Raw genomic sequence first — 24,295 nt, 5'->3', positions numbered from 1 at the left:
GCAGAGTGCACAGCTGTCAGGAAAGGATGGATCCAGGTGGGTCCAGGCAGAGATGATGGAGGAATCGAGCCCACCCTGGACCTCAGACCCTGGGAAAGACTCCTGCTGAGCAGAGAGTCACCACAGTGCCCACAAGACCTGCAGGGGGTCCACAGCACAAGCAGGGAGGAGTGAAGGGGTGGGGAATACAGAGGGTGTAACCTGAGGAGAGCAGAGACGTCGGCTTGAAGAGTCTGACTAAAATCAACAAGCACGAGGGTGTCATGGAAGCCTCTGGAACAGGGGAAGTGCCAACCCAAGGTCAGACAGAAAAGCAGGGGAGAGACCAGAGCAGTAGAGCAGTTGGAGGCCTTGGGACCATCCAGAGTGGAGGGTGCACTTGAGGCAGGACAGCCGGCACCCTCCCCATCTGAAAGTCTAGAATTCCAGCAGGACTGTCTACAGACAAGGACTCCATTGCGTATTTGGAGAAGGATCAGGAGGCAGTCCTCTTAGGTCTTCGAATTGTCTCCAGAAAAAAAAAAAAAACAACAACACTGTACTCAAAGAGCAAGCAAGCAATTCAGGGGGAGCGGCAGCCGAGGTGAGGATTTGCCTTGGTTGCAGACAGTCTGGGTTGGAGCCTGGCTGGCGTCCCGTCAAGCCTGTGCAGGCGAGGATGGGGTTTGTCCGAAGTCCCAGGGTCAAGTGTGGTCTCATTTGATATCATACTATAATTCTGTAAGATGTAGCCACCAGGGGAAGCCAGGAGACGAGACCACTCTGTACTATCTTTGCAACTTTCTGTGAATCTAAAGTTATTCCAAAATGAAAATATACAAAACTTGGAGTCATGACATTGCTCTTCAGCCCCTGATGCCACCAACCTGGTGATCCTTTGACAATGCCACCCAGCATCCAAGCAAAGACTTTGGCCTGCTAGGACATTTTCAAGAAGAAACTGTGCCCAGACTCCGTCCCTCCTTCCCACCAACGCTGCTCTGAGCCAGACTTGCATCTCCTACACCTGGACCCCTTCCTCTAGCCCCTGTCTCCACCTTCCCTTCTAATATCCATCCCCTACGTCACTATCAGAAGGTCATCTCTGAATCTCAGTTCTGCTTCTCATCCTCCAGGGAACCCTAATTCTTTGGGGTTGAAGTTAAGCTCCTCAGCAAGTTCTCTAAAGCCCATTACAATGTGATCTCAACCCACATACCTTTCCAACTTCATCTCCCCACACAGGCTCCACCATCATAAAACCCCAGACCCCAGACACCAGTCACAATAGACCACCAGACCATCTTGAACCTCACCACTAATTTGCCCAGCCTCTTCCTTGCTTGGCCTTCCCTGGTGGCTCAGATGGTGAAGTGTCTGCCTACAATGCAGGAGACCTGGGTTCGATCCCTGGGTCGGGAAGATCCCCTGGAGAAGGAAATGGCAACCATGGACGGAGGAGCTGGGTTGGCTACTGTCCATGGGGTCGCAAAGAGTTGGACACGACTGAGCAACTTCACTATCACTATCATTTCCTTGCTTAGGTAGTTTCATCCACTTGGTGTGTGTGTGTGTGCGTGTGTGTGTGTGCGTGTGTGTGAGAGTATGTGTGTGTGTTAATTACTTCAGTTGTGTCTGACTCTTTGCAACCTTGTGAACCATAGCCTGCCAGGCTCCTCTGTCCGTGGGATTCTCCAGACAAGAATACTGGAGTGGGTTGTCATGCCCTCCTCCAGGGGATCTTCCCAACCCAGGGATTAAACCCAAGTTTCTTATGTCACCTGCACCGGTAGGTGGGTTCTTTTTCAGAACACCACCTGGGAAGCCCCCACCTGGTAGACCCCTTCCTAGTCAACTCATTATATCAATCCTCCTCTTACTGAACACTTGGCTCAAAACCCTTTACTACCTCAAAACCCAACCCTCAGAATTCCCATAGCTCCTAAGAGGGGCACAGATGGGCTCCTGGTCCCCTATTGGCGGTTGAATCCTTGCTACTGGGAGTGTCCTGGGGACGGGGCCCATGCCTGGCTCATGTTGGTCCCTCTGGATGTCTTGCCCACTGAAGATGCTGGATGGATATTTCTGGAATGTACTTGTTGAGGGAGACTCATTCCTCAGTACAGAGAATCAACATTTGGGTCCCAAAAGACCTGGGCAGCTGTTTTGAAAAGGAGTGGAAATTACTGACCTTCAAAGCAAATTTGAGCTGAGGGTGTGTCTGAAACAAAACACAGAAAGGAGGTGGGAGCAGGGAGGGGACACAAAGGCCTTCCAGCTTTGGTGGCACACCCGGGAGAACATCTTCCAGAGCCAGGAGGAGGTGGAGGTCAGGAGGGCTGGGAGCACAGCCTCCGTCCCTCCTCCTTCTGCTTTTCAGGATGCTGCAGGGGAGTTAGTCATGTTTTTCTCAGGATAGGAGCAGGAGCTGGCTTCCTCTGAGCAGGTTCTCCTGCAATGGGAGCCCTGGGTCCCCGGAGGAAGGCAGAATGTGAGCAGGGCTCCATCAAGTCAGGCCAGCAAAATGGTGCGCGGCTGGCTGGCCGCATCGATCCGCCACGGGTGGGAGGAAGGCTGGCGGGGCCAGGCCTGCTGTGCTCAGCGGGTATCTCATCTGCTCTCTCCTTGGCCGTGCAGCCTTGAGAGTCTGTTTGCAATTACAGCCTGTTTTGATTATTAGGTCAGAATATTCATCTCCATGGGCTTATGATAAAAGGCCAAAGCAAGACGGCATTTCTTATTTCAGACTAAATCTCCCTCTGTGTGTGTGTGTGTGTGTGTGTATAATTTTTGCCTTTTTCTTGTTAAACCAATGTATCCAATTCTTGACTCCAGGAAGGTGGTAGCTGCAAGAGGCACCCCAGAGGCTGTGCACACAGTGGCCCTGCATGGTGGGAGTGGGAGGCTGGGGCCGCTCCCTTGGAGCCCCACCCCAGTGAGGAGGCCACAGCTAATGGGGCTTGCAACTCATTCAGAAGGCAGCTGGCTGCCAAAAGCAGAGGCTAGTGTTGGGAGAGTCCCAGGCCTAGAAGGGAGATTGAAAGTCAACTGTCCAATTTGAGGCCCCTGCTTTGCTGCTTCTTCACATCCCTTCCAAGTAGTTAGGCAATTTCTGCTCCCATTCCTCCAGGGATGGGGAACTCACTACCTTCTTGGGGCACCTGTCTCATTGAACATCAACTCTAAAAATGAGAACAGCTCTTTTCTTAGAAGATCAATAAACCCTTGGCCTCTAAATCTTCTCCAGGACAAATATTCCTCTTTCTTCAACACTGAGTTTAATATGGCTTCGAGTCTCATTATAATCCTGAATAAATGCAACCTCCCCCTGTGGTCTGAACACCCAGAGCAATCAGGGCTTCCACCTCCCTTCTTCCAAAAGAACTTCCTCTCTGTGCATGGAGCCTATGTGGTTTATTTATTTATTTATTTATTTTGGGCAGATATGGCTCTGGACCTTCTTCCAGAAGGTCCGAGGGCACAGGTGTAATCACTGCCACTCCCTCCCCTGAAGCTCAGTCACCTGTCCTCCCCACCCAGGCACCTTAAGCTCAGTCCCAAGAGTCTTCACTCTGTGGCTTCGCAGAACCTCAGGAATCGTCAGGACAAAGAAGAAAGGGGGCAGAGAAGAGAAAAAGAAGTCATTATCCTCTTGGTCCCAGAGTAGTCAGTATGCTTTCCCTGCCTCAAGGATGGGGTGGCCTGATTCCTGGAGGGGGAGACAGACAGAGAGATGGCATAGTCTCCTATGAAGCCCTTGAGAGCTTACAAACATCGTTTTCATCCATGTTCGTGTCAAGACAACTGTGCAAAAGAAACACCTGATTTATTTGTGTGATGACCATTTTATAAAACTGAGGTTCAGCAAGCCGGAGATTACCAAGCTAGTGAAGGTTGGCACTGGAAGAAGAGGCAGAGACATTCTTTAAGACAAAGGCTTGTTGACAGTCGGAGGGCAGGCCCAAAAGTACTGGGTTTGTTTTAGATGTCGTGATAATCAAACGTTATCAGTGCTCATCCAAACCCAGTCTTTGGGACTGTGAGGGGGAACTGAGTTCATGTTTACAAAGAACATAGACGCAAATCAGGTCCCTCCCTGGCAAATCAGGGTATATGGTCCTCCTGCCACAGAGGTGTCCAGTTCCAGGTCCCCCAGCCACTCCCTTCTGCTCCACCACATTCACCTCAGAGAGCCTGGCAACACCCATTGTGTGCATGTATGTGTTAGTTGCTTAGTCGTGTCTGACTCTTTGCAACCCCATAGACTGTAGCCCACCAGGCCCCTCCGTCCATGGGATTCTCCAGGCAAGCACACTGGAGTGGGTTGCCACTTCCTTCTCCAAAAGGAACTATAGAAAGAAAGAAAGTGAAGTCGATCAGTCATGTCCTACTCCCTGCGACCCCATGGACTGTAGCCTACCAGGCTCCTCCATCCATGGAATTTTCTAGGCAAGAGTACTGGAGTGGGGTGCCATTGCCTTCTCCAGGCAAAACCCATTATACAGTGGCATGTCTGAGGATGCCATAGAGTTCCTCCGTCCTAGCTCAGACCTTCCCACTAGGATGCAGATTGTTCTGCTCAATCACCCTCCTAACGCCTCCTCCTGGATGACTCACAGGCCCAAAAATGCAGCCTTGTGAGTGTTCTGGTTACAAGCAGGCATCTGATCTACCCCACAGCATGTACAAGGAATCATAATAAAGACCAGTTCTCAGCACAGACACAGCCTTGAGCTCAGCTTCACCCCTTGACACAGCAATTCTGGCTGCTCTCCTCATTTCTGCCAGACTCACGGGATTTGTTCTCTAATCGGAGATGGATGCCCATTTCCCACTTACTCTCCCCTTTCAACTTGATTCTGAATTTAGATCTCAGTTTCCCTGCCCTGACTTCTCTGAGGAGCCAAGCCTCTGTCTGACTCAGGTGTTGGTTCAACTTAAGCCAGCACCAGCCCCCATCCTGGGGTCTATTCCATCGCATTCACCCCACATTCACTGCTCGCCAAACACAGACTTGGCCAGGTGAACCCACAACCTCTCTCCCCCGAGAACTCATCTTCTTCCTGGATCCTGATACTAGTAGAAGCCGCTACTAGGTGTCCAGGCACCTAGGGGAGCCATGGTCTGCAAAACGATAGCCATGTTGTAGTGACTGACACCCATGTCCTCTTAGGCCCCACAGGAAAAATCACACGCGTGTCTGGGATCACCACTTCATTCTTTACTGTCTTCCCTTTCCTCACCCAAGGTGCCTAGCAGAACGCTGGCCTGTTTCAGCTCTCAACCACTGTTTGCTGAAACAAAAGGCAGGCTCAATCAATGAATGTCACAAAGCCAATGGGAGCCCAGTCGGGAAATTTGGCTTCATTCTGTTCCAGTTGTTCCGAAAGATTGGATTGATTTAATAGAAATGCTTCCTAACGCGTGAACAATTATTATTGTTTTAAATTAGCAGGAATAAAATTCCACCATCTTTCTCCCTGAAGCTACTTTCAGAGATGCGGAGCTGTAAATTCGCAGCACCCGCGAGGAGCTAGACAAACATTCATAGGGGCTGCAAGGAAGTGCTGCAACTAAAAACATCTCCGATCCATATTTTTCCCTTAAGGGAAGGAGAGAGAGCTAAAGAGATAGGAGGAATTTTTTTTTCTTTTCCTTTTGAAAGGGAAATCTTATAACTCTCTCCTGCCCTTCTTTCTGGCTTCACGAGAGATGCCTGAGGTTGAACGTGCTTGGCTGACTGAAAGAGGAAAACATGAAATAAATTTAACTAAGTGAGGCAGCTCGTGGGTTTCATGGCAAAAGCTGACAGCATTATGTAGTCTCACACCCACATCGCCCCATCGCTTCCCTTCCTCCATGCCATGCACACACTTACTCTTCAGGCTTTGGTTCAAACTGCAAGACTGGGCTGAGATTCCAGGTGACCAGAAATCGAGGCTTAGCCCCAGCTCTGCCCCCACCCACTGTGTGAGCTCGTTCCCTCTCTGAGCCTAGGTTCCCCCATTTGTCTATGAGTCATCTGTGAGTGTCCCAGCAGATAGTGGTGCTGGTCGATTTTTCTCCCTCTTTTGTGAGACCGAGTCATAGAGGACCTTCTCTCACCCTATACTCAGCACTCCTGGGGAAAACAGAGCAAGGCATGCACAGCAGTCCCCCAGCCAGCCTGGTGTCATAATCCCCTGGAAAGGTTCATGTACAAATGCATCCCAGGACCCCAGGGCAGACGAGCAAGTGGAACTGTGCAGCTTGTTCTGATGCGCAGCCCAGTCTAGGACCACGGAGAATGCTGGGAGCAGGTTTTGCCGCAGCTGCACCATTGTTCCAAGTCCCCCTCCCGGCAGAGCACCCTCCTCTGCTCCGGGGTGACAGCACAACTGCTTACGGATCCATCACATTGCTTTGACTCCTTCCCACATTTCAGGGCCTGAGCCACATACGAGTGCAACAAAGACAAAGAAGACACGCCCCTGAGTGTGAGGAGCAAGAGCAGACTTGGGCACACAGCTGGGCCCCTCGAACGCAGTGTGACAAGAGCCAGCGTGGAGGCAGATCAGGTGGGAGCACAGAGGGAGGATTTCCAGTTGAGGTGTGTGTGATGTCGGGCAAGACACTAACCTCCGAAGCCTCAATCTCCTTGTGTACAAAGTGGGAATAAAAAGAGTGTGCTCCTCTTAGAGTGACTGGGATAAAGATCTGTGGTCAAATGGATGTAAATGTGTCTGGCACAGTTTCTGGTTTACAATTGTCTTGGGAATATGGCCAGTGAATCTAGATTTGTTTACCAACTCCCAACTCCTATGTCCACAAGTCAAGTGTGGGTGGTGCGTATACGCATATACACACAGGCACACACACGCACACAGGCCCCAACTCCAGCTTCACCAGGGTCACTCCTGATAAAGGTTTTCCTCGGCAAACATTCCCAGTTCATGGACCTGTCTCTGCACTGTTCCCCCGACCCTGGCCCCCACCACACCCTTCCTCCCTGGCCGTCCTGTTGGAAACTCTTGCTCGGCCTGGGGGAGTGGGCCACACGTGCAATGAGCTTAAATAAGCTGGCTAGTGTTGTTTGTGGTTTTATAATCAAGTTTCCTCGGGAACGGAGAGCTGAGGGGTGAGAAAGGGGTGGGAGCAGGGGAAGGGAGGGGACTGCTAGGGGGAGATGGATCTTGGGCACCAGCCAGCTCGGGGGTGTGCCCCAAGCTTCCATTGAAACCACGTGTGGAATACAGGGAGAGGTACAGTTTTGCTCAGCCAAAGAAGAGTCCTTCCAAGGACTGCTGGGCCATCTTGCAGGTAAGAACGAGGTGGGGCCCAGCCAGCCCCATGGCCTCCTGCCTTCTCCTCCCTGGAGTCCCAGCAGCAAGCCCCTTGAGGCTCCTCCTGCTGTTGTGCCTCCCACCCACTGCAGGGAGGAGGTCCAGCCACCCAGGGCTGGTCCAGGCTGGCCAAATCCTGCTGTCCTCCCGCCCTGCTCAGTCCAGTCAGGCCCAACCTCTTCCATGGCCCCAAAGGCCATTAACAGCAGATGATTATGCATGACATAATTTTTCTGAACATTTGGAAGTTGTGGGAAGTGAGTATAGCACAGAGCATGTGCTAAGTTGCTTCAGTCATGTCTGACTCTGTGCGACCCCATGGATTGTAGTCCGCCAGGGTCCTCCGTCCTTAGGCTTCTCCAGGCAAGAGTATTGGAGTGGGCTGCCATTTCCTGTCTCCAAGCACAGAGCATGATGGGAAACAAAATGGATGATTTGACAGGTAGCAGCAGACTGACTCCCAGGCCCTTCTTCCCCACTCAGAAGAGGGTCCGTCCACCCTCCCTTTTCTTGGAATCCCTACAGCCCCAGTCCTGAGCTTCCAGGGATGAGAGTTCTGACTACAGAGAGGAAAGGAGGAGGACGGGAGGGAGAGAGAGGAGGAGGGTAATCAGAAGCCATTATGTGTGTTCCACCGCAGCCAGTCTTTTCCCAGAAACCCAGGGAGCAAATAACCTCTCCACAGGTGAGGAGTGTGAGGCTCTGAGAGGTAAAAGGGGTTGCCCAAAGGTCTAGATTTAGGAAATGGTGGGGTTGGCTTTCCACCCACTTACCCACCCATTCATTCAACACCTTGGATTGGCCTGCTCAGAAGCAAGAGCTCGGGAAGCCCCGAGTCACTTCACAGCCAAGCGGGAGAAGCATGGGAGTTGGGGCGGGGGGCGGGGGACGGGGAGGGGGGAGGCTCTCAAGGTGCCAGCAGGGGCCTGGGCCCCGGATCATTCCCTCTCCAGCTGGTTCTGACTGACTGAGCTGTCTCGGGGCGCCCCGAGCCATGGGCACAGTAAGCTCAGGGAGTTTAACAAATGTTTATAAAACCTTTTCATATGCAGTTAATGATCCTTATTAGGACCTGAGAAAGCAGTCGCTCATGCCACATCCCAGCTTTAAGGAGCGTTTTATTATTACACGCCACTCTGCAAATTAATGAGAGAAGCCGTGGCCCATTTGTCAGCGGGGCCAACGACCGGGGATGCTGGCAAAGAGGGCTTTGTCCCAGAGCTGCCTGGGCCCCATTCCCTGCTCCACCTGCCCTCCCCACTACCCCCAGACGCCCACCACTGTCGAGTTGCCAGCCCACCAGCTGCCACGGCTGAAAAGGGACCACCTTGAGGCTTCCATGACCTCAGATCCCTTTGCCTGAGCCTGAGCCACCGCAGATCCTGGCTACCTCTTCCCTGAGGTGCTGGGATCAGGTCCTTCCACATTCTGAGGGGACAGAGGAATGAGAAATACAAATGCCTGGGCCCCTGCCCCTAAATCTGAATTCCTAACCAGGTGCCCAGCTGGTCTGAAGACCAACACCCGGGCCGGAGACATGAGCTCAGATGTCTGCGTGAGAATCCTGGCCCTGGCCCAGCTGTGTGGCCTTGGACCACAGAGCTCTGCAGTTTCCCTCAGTGTCCCCACGTGTAACATGGGGATGTCGTATCTATCACAAAATGGTTTTTGTAAATATGATGTCATCCTGTGTGACCAACGTGTGTTTTGTCTTGAAACTGCTCTGCTGTTTGAATCATAGAATCATAGTGTTTAGAACAGGAAACCACCAAGGTCAGGGTGAAAAACAGCTGGTGGAACTGGGCAGAAGGGACTGGATGCACGAAACGCTCATAAATTGGCTGATTTTACCTTATGTGAATTTTACCTCAATACAAAAAAATAAATCAATCTCCTTTTCATCTTAAATGTGTTCTATCGAGCAGTGTCCGAGGCTGGTTCCCTCTGCTCAGTGAGCTCCTACTCACATTTCAGGGTTCAATTTAGAAATCATTTCCTCCAGGGTTCTTCTGCTGGCCTCTCAAAGGAGATGTCCCCTAATACCATGCCCTCCCCTCACCCCCAGGAAGGGACCCTATCAGATGTTCAGGGTCCACCTGCTGGTACCACAATAAAAGATGGGGCAGGGGGTGGTTCCCAATCACAGACACCCCTCACTGGGCACACAGTGGGCACTAACTTCATTGGAGCCCATCATTCACAATAGAAGGGCTCCAGGATCCCCCACAGATACCAAACTCCATGAATGCTCAAGTGCCTTATATAAAATGGCGAATATTTGCATTTAACCTACATACCTCATCTCATACACTATAAATCATCTCTAGATTATGTATAAGACCTAATACAATGTATGTTGTGTGTTCAGTTGCTCAGTCATGTCTCTTTACGAGCCCATGGACAGTAGCCTGCCAGGCTCCTCTGTCCATGGAATTTCCCAGCAAGAATACTGGAGTGGGTTGCCATGCCCTCCTCCAGGGGATCTTTCCGACCCAGGGATTGAACCCTCGTCTCCCTCATCTCCTGCATTGCAGGAAGATTCTTTACCCTTGAGCCACGGGGGAAGCCAATGCAAGTGCCCTGTAAATAATTATAAACAAATGTAAATGCTACATAAATTGTTGCTGGAGTACAGTAAGTCAAGTTCAGTGTTTTGGGAACTTTCTGAAAATTTTTTCCCCAAATATTGTCAATCTGTGGATATAGAATCTGTGGGTGTGGAACCCATGGATATGGAGGGCTAACTATATTTACTTGTAGAATGGCAGCTCTGACTCTAACCCAGCCCTGATTTTAGAGACAAAGCTGGTGTAGCCCAGCGGAGGACCAGGCCTAGCCCCGGGTCACACAGTTGCTTAGTTGGTGGAGGAGATGGAGGCCAGGCCTCCCTATGCCTGGAAGAGTCCCAGCACGATCCCCTTCCTGGTCACCAGCTCCCGCGGGTACAGCTCACCAGGCACGTGAGCCTCTCCTTCCAGCCATTAGCTCATCTGGCCATGGCCTGTGTGCTAGGGCCCTCTGTCTGCCCTTCCTGTTTCCCCAAGCCATGGCTATTTACGTTGTCAAGGGCTTATCACAAATAGGCAGGCAAAGACCCGTATCCTAGGGAACCTTGTCCCTGGAACCTCCTACCAACACAAGGTGTGGGTCACGGGGACCTGCAACTTCCATATGATCCAATGGAAATGGTTCACACACGGGGTCTCAGTTTCCCCACCTCTAATGTAATAGGTGGCGGCAACATACTGATTTAACACCACTTGGAGTGATATGGCTGAGAGCGGAGCCGCCTGGGTCTAGTCCTGGTTCTGCTCCTTATTGTGAGACCCTGACCATCAAGGCATGCCTGGCTTCCTCTCTGTAAAATGGCTATGATTCTTGTACTTACTTTTCAAGTGTGTAGTACCTCGCATGTATTTAGAACCATGCCTCATGTCTGTAGCAATGTAAGCGCTTAGGGATGCAAGTTATGATTTTTGTAAGTCCTTTCCCGCCCATCACGACCTGATATCTGATTGCCCTTCCCTTACAATGTGAAGTGTAGCAGCCCATCATAGTGCTTCTCACTGAGTGACTGTCAGCCCCTGGCCGGCACAGGTCACCAGAACATACACAGGCACATGCAGGGAAAGGCTGGATACGAGCCCTGGTTCTGGCATCTTTGAGCTTGGATGCACCATAAAAACCACAAAGGGAGTTTACAGAGGAAGATCAAGGTCTGAAGATCAGACCTTCAGGGAAGGCTGAAGCTGCCTTCACTCACCCAGCGATGTAGAGGAGGTCTGGGGATAACCCAGGCCTGGGGCAGGGAGCGGGGACTAGACTCTGCCTGGGTGGTCAGACGACTCACTGCCCTTGTTGGGCCTCTGTTTCCCCAGCTATAAAATGGGCGCATTAATCCCTGTCCTGCCTAGTCCTCAGAAGGGACACAGTGCATGTGGGGGGAGGCTGTGAGCTGCACCTCCTGGAGGGTGGACAGGACAAGGCACCTCCCAGTTACCAGATGTCATTTCCAGATAGCCAAAGCAGCATCTCCAGGTGTGGCCTCTCCCTAGGACCCCAACTTGAGTCGCCTGATGGGCAGCTCCACTTGGCTGTCTCAGAGGCGTCTCCAGATCAATGGAGCCAAAGCAAAACTCTCTATTCCTGCTCCAACCTCCAAATCTGCTCCTCTCAGTGACCATGACTCCCACCATTCACCAGAGGTTCGAGGTCACAAACTTGCCCTTTCATTCTTCTCCTACATCCACCCTTGCAGCAAAGCCTATGAACTCTGCCTTGAAAACACACCCCAAAGCTCCTCTCCATCGCCACTGCCAACCACCAGAGTCAGCGGCAGCCACTTTGACCGGGACTGTACAAGAGCCTCCTGGCTTCTTTTCCGGCTCCAGCCCTCGGGCCCCTACTTTAATTCATTTAAAAGTAACTGATCCCATCATTTCTCTGTTTAAAAACCCTCTTAAGTCTCCTCGTCTGGTTGAAATAAAGCACATACCTCTTACCTACCCCACAGGCAATCTTACGACTGCTCTTACCTCTTGCTTCTCTCTTCAGTCTTGTCCCAGACACACAGGACATTCTCCTTGCCTGGAGCAAGCCAGTTCTCTCCTTCCTGCATGTTCTCCCCATGGTCTTGCAATAGCTGCTCCTTCTTATCATTCAAATCTCAGAGAGGAGTCCCACCGCCCAAGTACAGTCCCAATCTGGGACTCAGTAACCCACTGGACTCTTGCCATCTGACATTCTTCCTATCTGTTTGCTTTGCTGTCTCTGTTGTTCCCCACAAGACTGAGGGCAAGAAACACCCTTCTGGCTCCCTAGCATAGGCCTGACACAGTAGGTGTTCAGTAAATATTTGCTGACTGAATGAATGAAGAGATGAATGGGTATAGGAGATAAAGCCTCAAAAACTCCATGCTGCATGCAAAGGTTTACCAGACAAAGGGACCTAAGGCCTTAAGTGAAGAAACAATTTAAATGGAGGCATCTCCTAGGCGAGGAAACAGGAATCATTGGCGTTGGATGCCAAGTCTCAGCTGTACAGTTTCTTCTACTATGAAAGTCCTGCTCCCTCTTCACCTGCCTGTGAAACTTCTCCTTATCATTCAAATTTGACTCCTATCACTTGTTAATAAGTCAAGCCTTTCCCGACCCTCTCCCCCATCATCAAACTTTTCAGTCTTCCTTCACATTTCTGTAGACTCCTTCCCACCTCTAGCCTGGTTCTAGATCTGGACTGTCTTTGAACCCTGGAGCTGAGTTCGAGGCTGAGCCACATCTGAGTACCCACCCCACAGCCTGGCACTTGGTACAGGGTTGGCACTCAATAGAGCTTTGCCCATTATCAACACAGTCAGTCAGCTGGATTCTGCCAGGCTCTGGGGAAATGGTGATGTGAAGATGAGCTCTCTGCCCTCTGGACTGTGCTTGCAATCTAAATGGGAGACCAAGATGAGCATACAGCAAGCTAATAATTGCTTTAATAGATGTACACATAAAAAGTGCAACAGGACCATAAGGACCATAAGCAAAAATTAATCAAGTTATAAAATGACACCAACAGTGGGACATCATTTCCATAGGGCTTTAAAACCTGAAAAACCAACTTTTGCATTGTTTAGTAGTAGTAACAGTTGCTCAGTCATGTCCGACTCTTTGCGACCCCACGGACCCCACCAGTCTCCTCTGTCCATGGGATTTTCCAGGCAAGAATACTGGAGTGGATTGCCATTCCCCTCTCCAGAGGATCTTCCTGACCCAGGGATTGAACCCCAGTCCCCTGTATTGCAGGAGAACTCTTAACCCTTTGAGCTACAGGGAAGACCTAAAAAAAGTATCAGTGAAAACCTGAAAAATCAACCTTTGCATTGTTTACGAACACACAAATACATGGTAAGAAAAAAAATTAAAACATGCATGAGAATGAGAAACACCATCTTTGGAGAGATAAGAAGACAGAATTGTGGAGGTTCACATATACACCTTTAACCGTTTCTATAGTATTTTGATTAATAAGAAAAAATTTAAGTACATATGGCATAATATTAAGATATATTGAGGCGGGTATTCCTTGTTGTTTAATATGCTAGTAGAGTCAAAGGGTTTGAAAAATTTCCAAGATCATTTTACATTAAATACAGTGTGATTAAAGAAAAAGCATCTAATCTATTGAATGAGTGCCTGATGGGTAGGTAGATAAGTGGATGGAAGAATGAATAGATGATGGTGGAGGATGGATGGCTGTGTGGATGGAAGGATGCATAGATGGGTGGCCAGTGGGTGGTTGAAAAGGAAAATGGATGGGGGGGTTGATGAGTGGTTGGATCAAATGAACGGATGAGGGAAACACTGCTGCTGTTGCTAAGTCACTTCAATCGTGTCTGACTCTGTGCGACCCCACAGACAGCAGCCCACCAGGCTCCCCCGTCCCTGGGATTCTCCAGGCAAGAACACTGGAGTGGGTTGCCATTTCCTTCTCCAATGCATGAAAGTGAAAAGTGAAAGGGAAGTCACTCTGTCATGTCCGACTCTTCTCAATCCCATGGACTGCAGCCTACCAGGCTCCTCCGTCCATGGGATTTTCCAGGCAAGAGTACTGGAGTGGGGTGCCATCGCCTTCTCCAGAAACACTACTAGAGCTTCTCAAATTTTACCCTGTTCCCTCCACGTTCATCCCACTCGACTACACATCAAGCCACGTGCTAGTCCCTGACGATGATGGATATAGGATACTGACAAGTCACTTCCCTACAGGATCGCAAAGCTGGGGCAAGAGTCAAACCCAATGGGGAGACAGCAAGCAGTGCTGCAGATAGTGGTCATGAGTGTGTGTCCAATATGCCAAAGGGACAAAGTGAAAGGAAGACAAACTCCCAGAATTTGTCCTTGCACAGTGGAAGCAGGATTTCTGCTGTGTCCTTGCAGCATGGATGGGTTTCATGGCCCCTGTACCTGGGCAGGGGAGGGAGGTGGGGAGCCCACACATGTGCCTACACCTGGACCCTGATGTAGCACGTTTTTATCTCACCAAACAGCTACCCAACAAGAATCTTTATTGCTCGGCACAGTCTCCCAGCTAACTAGGAGAGCATTTTTCTAATTACATTTCCCTTGAAATACACCCGGGTTTGAGTTAACACCTCTTCAGTCTGCCAAAGACTAAGTCATTTTAAAATTAGTTCTGGAGGTTTTGCAAAAAAACCCCACCGGGATACAGCATTCCTTTCCCACCAAGCTGCAGGCCGAAAACTCTCCCTAGATGCCAAGAGCAATTTTCCTTGGAGACTACGAAGCAAGCGCCCAGGGAAGGACCCGCATTCTGGCCTGCCAGGCTCTCAGATCTGTTGAATGGCCTTCACAAAGCTGCTGGATCGATAGAATCATAAATGCATTTTGCCCTAAGCAGTCTCACTGATACTTTTTAAAAACCATACGGATGGGAGGGAAATGTGATCCATATGGTTTTGAATCATTAACACTTAAAATCGTCAAAATAGAGAATTTTTTTTTTCCTGGAGAAATTTCATAGCCAAGGCGCCTTTAGTGGCTCTTTAATAAACTGTTTAGAATTCTGTTGTTCCCCCTCAAAACACACACGTACAAACCCACATGTGCTGCACATGTACGCACAGCCCACTGACTCTGAGAGGGCGTCAGTGGGAAGTACAGCCCATTACACACCATCTATTCCCAAGACAGGGTGGGTTAGTGGCCGCTGAGAGAACTTTTGAACGCTTGGGTGGTCAACGAAGTTGACTTGGTTCAGTTATTCAGGGTAAAGGGTTCCATACAGCTGTGGAGCTCATCTGGACAAGACCCTTAATGGGAGAGATGAGAAAGTTGAGGTTCAAAGAAGGCCCCAGATTCTTTAAGATTTAGTGGAAGTCATAGAGGGGTACTTTTGGATAAGGTCGATACAGCAGGGTGCCTGCGGCTGATCCCATGTGACTCAATGGCAGGGTATGAGGTAGGGATACGGGCAAGAAAGAGAGGTTAGGAACTGATCACAGCACACATCCCACGGCTCCCCAAAGCCTAAACACGTTGATCTTCTAAAGTCTAAACACTCTTGACTTCCCTAGCCTGGAAGTCAAGGTTGTGGAAGAAGGCACAATCTTTTCTACGAAACACAAGTCAGAGTCTAACTCTGGAAGCAACAGAAGGGATGGTTTAGAAACATAGGGTGATTAGTTAAAGCTCTTGGGAGAAATGAGGATGGCATGGGCTTCAGGACAGAATGGAGGAGAGAGCAAATCTAAAAGATATTTTAGAGAGAAATTCGATAGGATTTGAGACCAAATGAGTATAACCAGTGATGGAGAATATGAAAGTGCTATCAGTTTTCCACGACTGTTCTAACAGATTGCCACAAACTTACTGAGAAAACACATACATTTATTCTCTTACAGTTCTGAAGGCCATAAATCCAAAATGAATCTCACAGGGCTAAACTCAAGGTATCAGCAGGACTATTCTTTCCGGAGGCTGGCTCCAGAGGAAAAATCATTTCTGGCCTCTTCCAGTTTCTGGCTTCCTCACCTCTTCCAGGGACTGTCAGCAATCTTTGGCCCGTGGCTACATCACTCCAACCTCTTGTTTCCACTGTCACATCACCTACTACTCATTCTGAGCCTCCTGTTTCCCTCCTGTCAAGTCTGTTGTGATTATATCAGGCTCTCCCAGATAATCCAGGATAATCTTCCAATCTCAAAATCCTCAATTTCATCACATCTGCAAAGGAATTAGGATGTCAACATCTTGGGGTAGGGAGAGGGATTAGTTAGCCCACATCAAAAATGAAATCCAGATTTCTGATGCTGGCAACTGAATGGAGTTTTTAACCAAGAATGAAGGACATTGGTGAAGAAGATGATGAGCCTGGAACTTCCTTGTGGTCCAGTGGCTAAGACTCTGAGCTTCCAATGCCTACGGTTCAATCCCTGGTCAGGGAACTAAATCTCACACGCTGCGACTAAAGATCAAAGATCTCTTGAGCTTCAACTAAGAACTGGCACAGCCAAAGAAATAAATATTTTTAAAAATATAAAAAAATGATCAACTTGATGTAGGAGATGCTGATTCTAATTAGAACTTGGTAGATATCCAGGAAGGGCATCCTGATAGGTAATAATGATCTATGGAGATTCAGAGCAGAGGATGGGTAATCTGAGAATGTCACTTTCAAGTCTTCAACAGCATGGATACAGCTGTATCCCTAGGAATAAAGGAAGGTTTTCTTATTCCTCACTCATTTCCTAGGCAAAAAGTGCCGAGACTAAAAACAGAAAGCGGGGGGGAAACCAGTTCGGGGCATTAGAATTAGACAGAGAGGATGTATTGCTGAGGACTGAGGAGGGGTCAGACTGTTGATTCAAGAAGGGGGAGTGGGGGACTTGGCCAGTGGTCCAGGGGTTAAAACCTCGCCTTCCAGTGCAGGGGATGTGGGTTCCATTCCTGGTCAGGGAGCTGAGATCCAACATGTCTCGTGGCCAAAAATCCAAAACAACAACAACAAAAAAAAAACAGAAGCAATATTAAAACAAATTCAATAAAGACTTAAAAAAGACAAAAGGGGAGTGGGTATATGATAAGGTGGGGTGGGGTGGGAATCACGGTGTCAGATACAGAACAAAGACCTCCAAATACAGAATAAATAAGGTAGGAATCACACCTCATTGGTGACCTCAAAAACATTGGAGCGGAAACAAGTGCTCAAATTTCCAGAGTTCTAAAGGATGGCGGCCACACATTTCGTGGAAAAGTGTTAACAGGGAGAGAGCTGAGGTGGCAGGCTCGGGGACTGAGCTGAATTGGATGTAGAGGGTGGGCTTCCCAGGTGGCTCAGTGGTAAAGAATCCACCTGCCAACGCAGAGTGAAAGACAGGAGGGGAGGAGCGGGCAGGAGCTGAGAGCAGCCACACCGAGCTGGAACAAGTCCCTCCCATCCCCCACACCCCCGACCCCATCCTCCAGGAACCTCAGCCTAGCCCTCCCTCCCACGTTTCCCAAACCAGAACTCAGTTCTCTGCGCGACCTTGGCCAACTCACTCCCTGTCTCTAGGCCTCCTGGTGAAATGAGAGTCTTGGAGGCAGTGACCGCCAAAGGCTTTTCAGCCCTCTTGGCCTCCAAAGCACAGCCTTGGACGTGGAAGGGCTGTCTGAGCTGTTGCAGAGGCCCCCACCTCTTTGGAGTCAGGCCCAGGCCTCTGTCATTGCGTAAACATGATGCAGGCCTGTTTGGTGCCACATAGCTGTGGTTTTCTGTTTTCCCCAGCAGTAGCTACAAGGCTGGGCTGCAGTTGAGACAGCCCAGCAGGAGGGAGAGGGTGGGGAGGAGGGCAGGAGAGAGAGCGCTTCTCTGTGCAGCCTCCTCCGCTTGGCTGGAAAGTTTGCAGAAAGGAAAAAAACATGCATACGTTAGACCTTTCCTCCACCTCCCAGCATCAATTCCAAAGAAAATGGGTCCTTTCTAGCACCTTTCATAACAGAAAATCAATTCTCCAGGTCAACCTCCTCTGCTTTGGAGCAAATACTCTCACGTGGCCTTGGTGAACGCAGCCTTGGGCAGGTCTTAGAGTGAAAGAGCAAGGCCCGGGGGGTCAGAGTGGGTGGGAGTAGAACAGAAGGTACCACAGGCCCGGACAGGCAGTCCTCCCTGTGGCCAGGTGCACAGTAGGTCCAGATAATGGGTGTTTCTTAAGCCAAGGAGAACTAAATCGGGAAGAATACAAGTTCATCCTTGAAGAGAACAAGTGGCAGTGTAGGGCATGGTTGGTGTGATCCGTGCCCCGCATGGACCCGTTGCCGGCCCACAGCTCCACCCCCCAGCTGTCAAGCAAGGGGTGGGGAGATGGTGGGTTACTAACAGCACACACCGTACCCTTCCCCACAGAACTGCCCTTGGCTGATAGGAGCCAACTCTGCAGAAGATTCAGGAATTTCTTGGGCTTCCCAGGTGGCACAAGTGGTAAAAAATCCGCCTGCCAATGTAGGAGGTGCAAGAGAGGCAGGTTGGGAAGATCCCCTGGAAGAGGAAATGGCAACCCACTCCAGTATTCTTGCCTGGAGAATCCCAAGGACAGAGGAGCCTGGTGGGCTACAGTCCATGGGGTCGCAAAAAGTCAGATAGGACTGAGCGACTGAGCACTCTATCCTTGACTTACAGATGCTGGAGTTTAAATCTCAGCTCCTGATTCATGTTGTCACATAGCAAAAACCAACACAACATTGTAAAGCAATTATCTTCCAATTAAAAAAATTGCTTTAAAAATAAATAAATCCAAGCCCCTTTGCTTCAAATTGGGACAAATCTTTGGTGCAATTCATACTCTAGAATTTCCAGTGAGATCAGGGTAAGAGACCATTACATCTCTGCTTTGTAGGAGGCCTCTCTGGCTTCGCTCACTGACTGCTTCACTGGCTTCTTCTGAAAACACCCCTCAACAAGGCACTTGCCCCGGAATCCCCATTTCACCCTCTGTTTCTAGTGAACCTGACCTAGCACGATGGGGAGAGCTTTCTAGACAAGACCCGGCTCAGGGAGGGGTCTTTCCTATCTCAAGCCAAGCGAGTTGTCAAGCTGCTCACTCGCGGCGGGAGAGAGCAGAGGGCACGTCACAGCTGGCATGTGGCTGGGTCAGAGCTGCCTGGTGCCGCTCTGTGCACCCAGGAGAGCTGCCGTGCTCAGCCACAGCAGCGGCAGACAGGACCAGAGCACAGCCCAGCTGGCAGAAGCCTCTGAGGCCACCCAAGGCTGCCTAGACTCACTGCTGCTCTAGCTCTGCTGACCAGTTAAAAGAGTCCACTAGGGACCAACACAGAGGACAGGAGCCTGTAGACCACCCAGACCAGAGCATCACTAGGAAAAAGAGCTGGGCTCTGAAAGGTCCGGGGACTACACCAGTACCGCAGAGCCCTCCCTTTGGTGGCACCAGAGCTACGGAGCTGTGCAAATATGTACAACCAGGGCAAGAGCAATAATAATAGTGATCATTATATATATATATATATATATATATCCTGAGTTAGTGGTAAAGAACGCACCTGCCAATGCAGGAGACAAAAGAGACTGCGATTCGATCCCTGGGTCAGGAAGATCCCCCCGGAGAAGATCCCACTCCAGTATTCTTGCCTGGAGAATCCCATGGACAGAGGAGCCTGGCAGACTATAGTCCATGGGGTTTAAGAGTCAGATACGACTGAAGCAACTTAGCATGGAGCACGTATGAACCAAATGCTGCTCTGGGTCAAGCCCCTGCTAACGCACTACATCCAGTTATTTTACTTAATCCCCTCACCACAATAGGTACTACACTCTCCATTTAGATACAATGCTGGACACGCCTACTTGTGTAGCACATACATGCTTGCGTATAGTTGGGAAAATATACATGTTCAGACCATACACAGCCCCACGTGATACCCACTGGTTTGATTAGCAGTTGAAGAATGAATTCAGCACTATGCATGGAACAGTTTATTAAGGATACTACCCTTAAGAAGGCAACATGAATCTCTGATGTTCTTGGAGCTCTGGCTCATGGGCCCCTGGGGTCTCCTGCACTCCAGCAGCCACTGCCTTCAGCCCAGAGCAGGCAGAGCTGGCCACCAGTTCACAGCCCCTCCTGCCCTAATCCCTCAGATCTTCAAACCTGTGGCCTCTCCCCTCTCCCAGGCGAGGGTGTCAAGCCTGGTTCTAAAGTCGTATCAGGGAACAGCTGTGCCAGGAGTCAGGTCTGCTTGTTGCATCCACACTGGTAGAAACAGACTGCACGTGACCTTGACCTCCTTCTGTGAAGTCAGCATCTGAGGTGCTGAGCTGCAGGGACCCAGATGTCCCAGAGAGCGCCCAACACCTTCAAATACTCCCAGAGTTGCTCCAGGCTCAGCTCAACCCTACACCACTGACCCCTCACTCTGTGGTCCCTGGGGAAATGGGCTGGTCTCCATGAGGCCTCTAGAACACCTGGCCTTAACCCAAGTCTCCTGCACTCAGAGCTCTGGATTTGGAGTCCACAGACCACGGTTCCTACAGTCCTGGTCTCTGCGAGAAGCAAGCTCCAAGTCCCTGCTCTTCCCCACTGCGACTCTAGGAACACCAGCACCACCCGCCAAAGACAAAGCCTGTCTCCACTTCTGTGAAATGGAAATGAAAGTGTACACATGGGTCAGCATTGTAGGTTAAGCTGTGTAACAATCCCCAGGTCTCCGTGACTTCATATAGCTTTACTCTCAGTCACATAAAGGCCTACACCAGGCAAGCATCCTTCCTTCATCTTGTCGCTTTGGCCTCTAAGGCCACTGCAGAAGAGGGGACAGCAGATGGTAGAGCTACACATTCATTAACTGCCTCCGTCACAGGGGCACACGCACGTTTCCTGGGCCTGAAACTTACACAATGTAGGGGCTCTAAGATAATTTATATAAAATTATAATACACGTAAAATATATTTTTACATATATTTTATATCTATATTTTTTACAGCTGCTCCAACACCACTGTACACAGAAATTATAAAACAACATACCCAAGGCCCCCAGAGAGCAGGGCCAGGACAAGACAGGGGCCTGGAGCCCCACACTCCATTAGCCTCAGGATAAATCAGATCTGCAGGCTGGAAGGGACACACCCCTGTTGCTCACAGTCCAGTAGCCAGAACTAGGACACAGGCCAATCTCAGCACAGGAGGCTGGGGGGTGTGAGGGAGCGCCTGGCTCCTTGTGAGTAGGAACCCACTCCAAGAGCATGCTGGGCTCGGGCAGCTGGGTGATAGAGGCCTGGAGATTGCAGGCAGGAGGAAGCCAGATGCAAATGCAGGGATCCGGAAGGTCAAGAGGTAGGGCAGGGGAGCTCTGCCTAGCCCAGAGTCAAGAGGGCAAGGCTCTGGTCCCAGAGCTGTGCTTTCTCAGCGGTGAGAACCTGAGACACTTCTTCAACCCTCCTGAACTTCCCTGGCCCCATTGCCCAGCTTTGTAAACTCATCCTGATCGCCCAATGTGATCTCAAAGAGAAAACAAGATCAACAGCCTACAACGGCTGTGCAAACAGCCCCAGGCTGTGCAGAGTGAGCCCCGTTGTAATTCTTTTTAGCAGAGCTGCTCTTTCTTCTTTCAGACACCTGAACTCTGGCGGTCCCTGGTCCCCGAAGCTGAGGATAATCTCTGCTTCTTCAGGTTGTCCTGCCTTACCCCATCTGCCTCAGTGAGACAACCAGGGCAAACGTTACAGATTCAGCTGCTGCATGAACCTGCTGGATTGTCCAGGAAGATTCTAGAATATCAGAGTCCAAATGGTTGTCCAAAGGTTAGCTTATCCTTGGCGGATACTGAAAACGCTCAACTCTTCCAAGGAGTCCCCAGCAGGTGCTGACAGGACTGTCAGAAAGTAGTCCAGCCATTATGGGCAGCACCACCATGCTGCCTCGCCACAGTAGAGCTGTTTTTAAATCTCCATAGCCCCCCTCTGCAACCCCGTCACTCTAGAATGTCAGACCACATCATAATAAACACATCAGAATGCATCTACATCCCACTTCAGATATCATTTACATATAACTTCATAGGCGCTGAGACGAGTTGAATTTAACAACTTGACATGATGTTACATTATGCACATATTCAATTAAACATCAATTAATTTTGATTTTGCAGTCATTTTTTGAAGTCGATCATTTTTTTTCAAGTATCAAATATTCTTGGAAAAATAGAAATCTGTTGGCCTTGGGCTTGGGGTACCCATAGATAAGCCAGCCCCTGGACACCACCCTTTCTGGAGTGAACAGCCAAGCTCTTCTGTCCTCTCAGAAGATTCACCTGGGAAGTGACCCACTGTCTGTGTCATCCCTGGAGGGGGCCGCTCGTGTTCCTGTCAGGGACTTTATCTCTGTCCTGCCCCGAATGAGGAGCTGAGAACATAGTGTGGGGCTGGGTGACCACAGGGGCTGCCAGAGTCCATGTTCAGAGCAGAAGAGCAACAAGAAGAGGCTTAGGCTGTCAGAAAAGCTGCATGACCATAATGAGACTCCTGTCTTGGCCAAGGTCACAGAGCTGTCTGTGGCCTGCTCTCTGCCCCTCTGAGCTTCATTTTCCCTAGCTGTAAGTCAGCAAGTAGCAAATGAGGGAGGCCAAGGTGCTCGCTATAATCTTTCCCTTATTTTCTAGATCTACAGAGCTGCCATTTTATAGTGTGATGTTTATTCTGGTACTTTCTGCTTCAGGGTATCAAAGTCAGCACAGTGAAGTGTGGGTATTTCTACTGCTGAAAAGCTATCATTTGTGAAGGGGTTGTAGGGTGTGTAACAGGGTTTGTGCATGTGTGAGTGAACACATGCACACATCCTGGAGAAGTGCAGGTACACGTGGACATGGGGTGTGGTGCTGTGTGCGCCTGTGTTGTGTAAGCAGACATGTACGAATTTATGAATTGGTGTCATATGTGCATGTATGAGGTATGGATGCGTGAGTGTGCATTTGTGTGTACAAATGTGTACGTGTGCAGGGCAGCAAGGCCAGGTAAGAAGGAAGGAATTCAAGGGCCTTCCTGGTTCCGAGTTCCCCAGAACCTTTCTTTCTGGAAGGTGTTCGCTTTGGCCATCAGCCTGGCTGTCGTTTGCTCCCATAGGAGGGCATCGCTGTCCTTGAGAACAAGGCCAGGAACTAGGAGACTCTGCCACTAGGCACGGAACACACCTGACATTTTACAAAGGTCTTTCTCTTCCCTGTTTTTTCTTGACCCCAAGATAGAATTTGCGAGGTTGGTAGTATCATTCCCATTTTTCAGATGAGCTAACTGAGGCTTCCTCGGGGGACAAGTGACAAGTGAGAGGGCATGGGTATGAGATGTTCCCACTCCACATTTCCACTCACTGCAGAAGGTAGGTGGGGTGGCCCTTTACAGACATGGATTTTTCTTGGACACATCTGTCTCTGACTTCTTCCTGGCCCATCAGGCAGGACCCAAGGTCAGTGGGGAGAACTCCCTGGTGGCTCAGACAGTAACAAATCCGCCTGCAATGCAGGAGACCTGGTTCAATCCCTGGGTCGGGAAGATCCCCTGGAGGAGGGCACGGCAACCCCCTCCAGTATTCTTGCCCAGAGAATCCCCATGGACAGAGGAGCCTGGTGGGTTACAGTCCATGGGGTAGCAGAGTAGGACACAACTGAGCAACTAACACTTTCTTTCACGGAACCACAGCAATGGGTAAACCAGGGTGCTGAGTGCTACGGACGTGTCGGGTCTCGCCTCAGACCGCTGCTGCTGGAGATTAGCAGCTACAGTCATGGGGCCAGGGAGCCATCTCCTCAGAGCAGCTGGGCAGGGCAAGGCAGGGCGGGGATGAGGGAGCTACTCATGGGCGGGAGGAGTTTCACGTGGCCCTGTGCCAGAGCACCCAGGGTCACTGGGCCAGTCCCCAAGTCCCAAGCTGGGGCATCACCGGTTCTCTGAGTCTTACGCCCCTGTGGTGACGTCCAACACATTCCATCACCTAGTTCACTCCTCACAGCAATCCTACGTGGTTGTCATTCTTGTGCCCATTCTGTAGATGAGGAAATTGAGGTCCTTGGAGATTAAACGACTGGCAGAAGACCCAAACTCTCATTCCAGCTGGGTCTGGGCAGAGTTCAGAATAAGGTGGTTAGGGGGCATCTTGTGGCTCAGCTGGTAAAGAATCTGCCTGCAGTGTGGGAGACCTGGGTGTTGGGAAGATCCCCTGGAGAAGGGAAAGGCTATCCACTCCAGTATTCTGGCCTGGAGAAGTCCATGGACTGTATAGTCCATGGGGGTCACAAAGAGCTGGACACAACTGAGTGACTTTCACTTTCACTTTTTCACTTTTCAGGGGGCGTCTACTATGTATCAGGAACTATGCCAGGCACTTTTCAGGTAACATCTCATTTATACCACACAAATCAGTGAGGTGGAGAGTATCCCCTCCATTTTGGAGCAGAAACAGAGCAATTCGTTTGCCCAACATCTTAATAGAAGGATCCAAACC

General features: G+C 50.1%; 1 long non-coding RNA gene across 5 annotated transcripts in view; it reads right to left on the bottom strand.

The window, feature by feature from the left end:
- LOC147342850 (uncharacterized) overlaps positions 1–24,295 on the bottom strand; it is a 223,889-nt gene that overhangs the window by 173,228 nt on the left and 26,366 nt on the right. The window lies entirely within an intron of this gene.

This window comes from Bos grunniens, chromosome 28 (genome assembly GCF_055505025.1).
Source record: "Bos grunniens cultivar Pamir isolate PY7600 chromosome 28, Bosgru_T2T1.0, whole genome shotgun sequence".
NCBI lineage: Eukaryota > Metazoa > Chordata > Mammalia > Artiodactyla > Bovidae > Bos > Bos grunniens.
The sequence above is the reverse complement of the archived record's forward strand: the minus strand, read 5'-3'. Positions and strand labels throughout refer to the sequence as shown.